This window comes from Elgaria multicarinata, chromosome 1 (genome assembly GCF_023053635.1).
Source record: "Elgaria multicarinata webbii isolate HBS135686 ecotype San Diego chromosome 1, rElgMul1.1.pri, whole genome shotgun sequence".
NCBI classification, from domain to species: domain Eukaryota; kingdom Metazoa; phylum Chordata; class Lepidosauria; order Squamata; family Anguidae; genus Elgaria; species Elgaria multicarinata.
This window is the reverse complement of record NC_086171.1, coordinates 104,617,962-104,625,258: the sequence shown is the minus strand read 5'-3', so window position 1 is coordinate 104,625,258 and position 7,297 is coordinate 104,617,962.

Genomic DNA, 7,297 nt, shown 5'->3' with positions numbered 1-7,297 from the left:
TCCCAGGAAAGTGGGTGTAGTCTTAAAACCTAGTTCATAACGTTGTGCATTTTATGGGCTGTCATGGGCTGAGCCCACGGTTCCTTTAAGAGAACATCTTTTGCTTCATCCTAGGGAGAGGGAGAGGGGTTTCTTTGTGTCTGAAAAGGGAGTAGCAAGTGAAATGCCAAGGCCGTGCTGGGCGAGAAGTGTCTGGCATGTGATAACGCCTCCCCGGGCTGGTACCAGGGGCGGTGGAGTAACAAGTTGCAGCTGTGCAATGTCTGGGAGCATTCCCCTCCCTTCGGGAGAGGTGTGGGTTGCTATGGGGTTTCTATTGGTCAGGGTGGGTCTGGTGACAAGGGGGTTCCAGAAAGGGATAAAAGGCCTAGGCACCTAAGGGTCTGGTCTCTTTCCTGTGGGTGTTAGGAGTCAAGCGTGTGTGTGGTGAGTCGGGGCATCCAGGCCGGGCCGGCTGGATGGCGGAGGCTCCACGTGGCCGCTGAGGGAAGGAGTCCTAGTTCGAGTGACATAAAGTCAAGTTGGAGTGAGCAACAAGAGGTTGAGTCGCAGAGTTATATGTTTGTTTTGTTTTAAGTTCAGGTTTGGGTACAAGTGGGCAAGGGACCTTGCCGGAGTTACGGATGGTGGGTGGTAAAAGTGGGGAGTGAGTGCGAATTCTATTAGGCTTGAGCGTGTAAAGTGGGAGGATAAGGTATTAGTCCCTGCTGTCCTAAGTGTGTCATTCCTTTGTCCGTGTTCCCCCCCCCCAAACCTCTTAAGTGTTAACCTTAGTGTGTGGACCCTTATGAACGTGTATAGTTTGAAGAATAAAAGTGTTTGGTCCCTATTTCTGGAGTGTGGTGGTGTTTCCTTGAGAACCTAGACTGCAAAGGGTTAACAAGCAGCAGCGAAGGGGCGTGTGTCTGGGCTGGCTGAGTCAGATTCTCCAGCTGGGGAATCGCTGAGTTAAACAGAGCAATTCCACTACATGGGCCTGTTCAGACAACATGCTAAGCCATCATTAGGCTGCTAACCCTTTTGCAGCAAATAGTTAGTGAGTGTGTTAGCCACCATGGTTAGGAATAGTTCACGTGACACGCCATAACGTTTAGCTCCAAAAGCTTAAGCACTGTGGCTATTGGTGTGTCGTCTGAACAGGGTCTGTATGGTCTTTCTACATCAGGGAAAGCACAAACTATTTGGATGACCACTTTGAGAGTTCCTAGCTCAAGAGGGCCACATAGTTACTTTTAACCATAGAAAAAGCATTTTTAACACAGATACAATCATGTGTATATATGATGTACATACACACATAATGGTACATTAGTGACAATTTTTTTTAGCATATTTGTAAACAAACTGCACACTGGTGATGTATTTTCCCCCTTAAACATGTAAGAAGCACACTTCTATTTTACAGGGGAAGATTCAATGCAGTAAGTCACGTTACAAAATGCTAGTAAGCAGTGTTTATAGTTTAGTGTTTATTATTGAAATTACAAATCTCATGAAATAAAGCTGTATCTGATCCAAATCATATAAATCAGTGGAGAAGGCAGTTGTTGTCAAGGTCAAAATTATACAGATAGTGTCAAGGCACACAACTAATTAGATATCAAACTGGGGTGCGCAATTCTTGAATTACTATATATATACACACACACACACACACTATATAATCAACACTGTGTCAGTGAGAATACAGAAATACAGTTATTATTTTTATTATTTATTTATATAGCACCATCTATGTACATGGTGCTGTACAGCGTAAAACAGTAAACAGCAAGACCCTGCCGCATAGGCTTACATTCTATTAAAATCATAGTAGAGCGATAAGGAGGGAAGAGAATGCAAACAGGCACTGGGTAGGGTAAACAGGCGCAGGGTAGGGTAAAACTAACAATATAACAGTATAAAGTCCAAACAGCTACCAAGCTGAAACAGCTGAATAAATGATATTTAAAACAACAGTTAAAGCAACAAGCTGTATCTTCAGTCTTAAGAAGAAATAACACAGGTGGACTAGCCATGTAAACATTTCTTTGGAAACTCCAGGGCTATTATCCACTCATGGGCTGTATATTACGCAGGCCAATTGTACTGGTTGCACTCATACATGTGTGACACAAGCACCACGAGAGGGCAGTACACGCCTTCGTTTAAAAACCATCTTTCTAAATGAATGAATCGGAAGTTGAGGTGGGAACTCTGGTTGGTTTCTATGGGACATAGGCTACCTGTAAACTCAAACTATCTAATTGAAAAGATAGTCTCTTTCACCACATGCTATTTAAAAAAGTAAATTTATGTATTCATTTATTTATTACATTTTTATACCGCCCAATAGCTGAAGCTATCTGGGCAGTTCACAAAAATTAAAACCATTAAGAACATAATAAAACATCCAACAATCTAAAAACCCAAATACAAAATGCAATATAAAAAGCACAACCAGGATAAAACCACACAGCAGAAATTGATATAGGATTAAAATGCAGAATTATAACAGCAAAGTTTAAATTTAGGTGTTAAAATACTGAGAAAATAAAAAGGTCTTCAGCTGGCGATGAAAAGAATACAATGTAGGCGCCAGGCGGACCTCTCTGGGGAACTCATTCCACAGTGGAGAAATCTAACAGCACAATCCCATACATGTCTATTCAAAAGTACGTCCCATTGAGTTCAATGGGACCTATTCATAAGTCAATGGATATAAGATTGTAGCCTAAAACATGTATAACAGTTTATATCTTTTCTCCAAGAGTATTCCCAACACAACACAAGACAGAGATGGGTAGAACTGTATTACAAAGAGCCATTGGGTTCAAAGAAATATCTTAAGGCGATGCTTAATTCTAAATGTTTTACTTTTCATTCAAGCTTATTCTCCCTTCCTTGTTCTCAATAACTCTTACTTCTATAAAGCATTAATTATCTCCCCCACCCACCCCATTACTTGTGTTCCTTTTGGACGTTCCCACACCACTTTAGGGTTGATTCTCACACCACTTGGAAGCATCTTCTCCTGTCCAATTTTATGTACACTTTTTAATTATCTTCATGGATCAAATGGCCATGTTGTGAACCTGTCCTGGGAACCACTCAAGCACCATTCTTGCACCATTCCTTTCCACTCCTGTTGGAAGATTGGAATGTTGGCCAGGAAAAGGTTAATGGAACCAAGAGCATAATGGAATGTAGCTGTCCCATCTCCACCACCCTGTAAGACCAGCAGCACCGGGAAAGAGAGAAAGTCAGGAGAGGGAGGGAGGCAAAGACACCATCACGTCATGTGCCTACTCCAGATCAGGTCAGAAGTGCCCATTCTATTGCTCCACTCCCCCACGGGGCTGAGGAACTACACATTCCCCATGTGTGGGAGGGTTTTTACATTTATTTTTGTTGTGAGCCACTTTAGGGACATTGGTTAAAATAAACAAGCATTAAGAACATAGAAAGAGCCATTCTGGATCTAACCAAGGACCCATTAAATAAATCCAGCATTCTGTTCACACAGTGGCCAACCAGCTGTCGACATCCCCACAAGCAGGACGTGAGAACAACAGCAACCTTCTGCCCATGTTCCCCAGCAACTGGTGGACAAAAGTGTACTGCCTCTGATACTGGAGGAAGCATATAGCCATCAGGACTAGTAGCCATTCATGGCCTTCTCCAAGAATTTGTCTAATCCCCCTTTTAAAGCCATCACTTCGTCTTGTGGTAGTGAGTTCCATAGTTTAACTATGCACTGTGTGAAGAAGTGCTTCCTTTTTTCTCACCTGAATCTCCCACCAATCCGTTTCATGGGATGACCCCTGGTTCTAGTATTTTGAGAGAGGGAGAAAAATATCTCCCTATCCACATTCTCCACACCGTGCATAATTTTGTACACCTCTATCATGCCTCCCCTTAGCCTCCTTTTTTCCGCATTCAGAAGTGCACTGCCTGTGAACATGAAAACACTATCTCAGTACACTTTCTAATAACCGTTCATAGTTCTACCATCCATTAATTTGTCTAATTTTTTTTTAATGTCATCTAAGTTATTGGACATCACTCCATATTGTAGTGTTGTGTAGTGTTTGGAGCCCTGTACAAGGTGCTTCAAAGGCACCAATGGATGACAGTTCCCTAACCTTTTCAGACATTTACAGAATACTAGTGGGAGACAAAGGCCCACAAAAGTCTAATCTACATGGTATGAAAGTGGTATATAAAAGACAGGAACCACACCAAGCAGGATATAGCACTATAAAAGCAGTATGAAACCGGTCGATGGTATGTGTCAATGGGCCCCAACAGTTGTCAGTGCACTTCATTCTCGCTATAAAGCAGTAGTGTGGCACCTGTCTTTTATATACCACTTTCATAGTGGTATATACCAGGCTATCTGAAGGAACGCCTCCTCCCATAAGTACCTGCCCGGACCCTAAGGTCATCCTCAAGGGTCCTTCTCCGCGAGCCCCTGCCAAAGGAAGTGAGGCAGGTGGCTACCAGGAGGAGGGCCTTCCCTGTTGTGGCACCCTGCCTGTGGTATGAGCTCCCTAAGGAGGTTCGCTTGGCACCTACATTATATGCCTTTAGACGCCAGGTGAAGACCTTTTTATTCTCCCAGCATTTTAAACGTCTATAAATAAATTTTAACTTGATGTTTTAAATTTGTAATTTTGCATTGCTGCTGTTTTGATCTGGTTGAGCTTTTATATTGTATTTTATATTATGGTTTCATACTGTTGTTTTATACTTTGGATGGTTTTAATTTTTGTGAACTGCCCAGAGAGCTCTGGCTATTGGGCTGTATAGAAATGTAATAAACAAACAAATAAATAAATAAATAAATAAATAAATATTCATAGTGCAATATCTTGCTTGGTCTGTTGCTCCAATTTTTATTTTTTATGATAATGTGCCCTAGCAGCTGCCAATACTTAGCCACAGAACAAAGGGACCCATGAAGGGCAGGCAAGTGTCATTTATCAAACAGACGTAGGTGCCCTTTAAAGGACACCACGTGTTGCCATCTGAGTTTCGTTTTGTATTGTGGATGATTTCCTGGACCACACATGCCGAACCCATCAGCCTTTGCAGGTCAGTCATCTAATCCAATAATGATTTTCCCATATGCAGTTGGGGCTGTGGGTGACTTGATTAGATTTCCTCCAAAAATGCACAGGCGGGAGGGAGTGTGGGGGGGTTTGACACTTCTCCCTCTATCCAGCAAGCATGTCAGAAATGGGGAGAAAAACAAATGTGTACCTGATTAACAGATTCGAGTCCAAATTATGGGGAAAGTGTTGAGTTGATAATTGCCCTCTTAAATTAAATACCAGTGGACATGTTTCTGCCTGAGTTTCTGTACTGCTTTAGTGCTATATTTAGAACTGGAAATGGTAGGCATGTGGGCAATTCTGCATGTGCTCTATTCTTAAAAGGCACTAAATAGGTTCTAGCTATTTCAGGAAAAGAAGCAATACTGATCAGGGGCTAAGTATAATTTGGGGTGGGTGGGACAGTACAAACTTGCAATGCAGGCTCACTCACACACAAAAACCATGATCCCATCCCATACATATAAGTTTATGCTATATATTCATAGGCAGACGTTGCAGTATAGTGTGTATGTGTGTGTGGGGGACTATGTCCTATTTTAATGGCACAAATACACTCCCTGTTCTAGATGAAAATACATGTTGAAGTTTGAGTGGTGTGCTTTCACATAACGGGAAGAACCGGACTTTCTGCGCGCCAAAAAACATTGCTAAGAGGAGTGGGGAGAACCACGATCACAGCAGGACATGGGTGGCATCATCTGAGTCCTTTGCATACAACGGGCTATAACGCCAGTGTGATGGAGCCCTTATTCCCTGCCCCCCCAACACACACACATGGTAATGGGATTGCAGCCTGTGCTGGACTTCCAGGGCCTGGTAAAGAGAACCATCCCGCTAATTCTTGAGCCCAGATACTGGAAGGCGGTGGGAATGGTCTCTCAAGAGTCAGTACAACTGATGCAATGTACTTGAGGCACTGGGGCTGGAAGACCTGGGTTTCAAAATCAAATGACTAACGCCTAACCCATTTCACAGGATTGTTGTGAAGATAAAATGAAGTAAACCTATGGACATTTGGCCCTCATATTCTTGTAGTAAGGAGAAATACAAATGTAATATTTTAAAAAGGGCAGAAGGACAGAAAGTCATGGCACTCCTCTTGTCTCCTGCTTTTCTTGGGGCTATTTAAAACTGATATATCACTTTTCAGCCAAAAGGGCCTCAGAAGGCAGGATACATTTTTAGTAAGTGTGTCAAAAGGAAGATAATAATAATAATAATAATAATAATAATAATAATAATAATAATAATAATTTGCTTCTGCCTCTCTGATGCCTTCATCTCCTGCTGCTCTCTGGGCAGTCATCTGGGGGCCCCTGGACAGCAGGACTCTGGACTTTGGTCCCAAGGCCTGGCCTTACTGCACCAATGAGACCATAGGATAGATCTTCAGCCTTCAGTGCTGGTGGGTGGAAGACCAGTGCTGCTCTAGGAGTCCAACGAACCCCTTCTGCGAGCCCTGTCATGTGCAAAGGAGCACCGAAGCTAACAAAAGCTCTGTTTGAAATATGCTGAAATAAATTGCTTAACATTCTCGTCAGCCCAAGGCCAGACAGAACACTGCAATTCTCCTTATCCCCAAGCACAGAGAGTCCTTGAGATGTCGCAAATGGAAACTCTTGTTGTCTAGAGAGGTGGCAGACCAGAGGATTGAGAGGAAAGGGTTTTACGCAGAGAAGCTTTCAGGGAAACATTCATGCTCTTTGATAATATATCAAGTGGACAGTGCATGCCTTTTTTTCGTCATTGCCGCTTTGAACTTAGCCAACAAAGAATTCATTGTTATTGGCAACTCACGATGATACAAAATATTTCATACTGGTTTTGCTCATCCTACATGCTATCCTGCCTGTAAAGATTAAATAATACATCCTTTTTCTTGTGTTTTTCCTTCTACTGGCAAGGAGCTGCCATTTTGAAGCAACAGCTATCCCAATAGTAAATTGCCTCCAAAGTGTTTCTAAGGCTGCACTAACTCAGACTTTACTCTTAATAATCATAATAGGGATATTGTGATAACAACTAGACAAAAATTTCTTTGTTAGACAATTTCTTTGTTACTAGTTAATAGCCCAGGATGAAACATTGGAATCTGCAGCAATATCATAATAATTAGTATTTATGTAATGCTTTTCTAACAAGCTCAATGTGTATTGCATCTATTATCTCCAAAAATCCTTTAAAGATAACTTTTAATG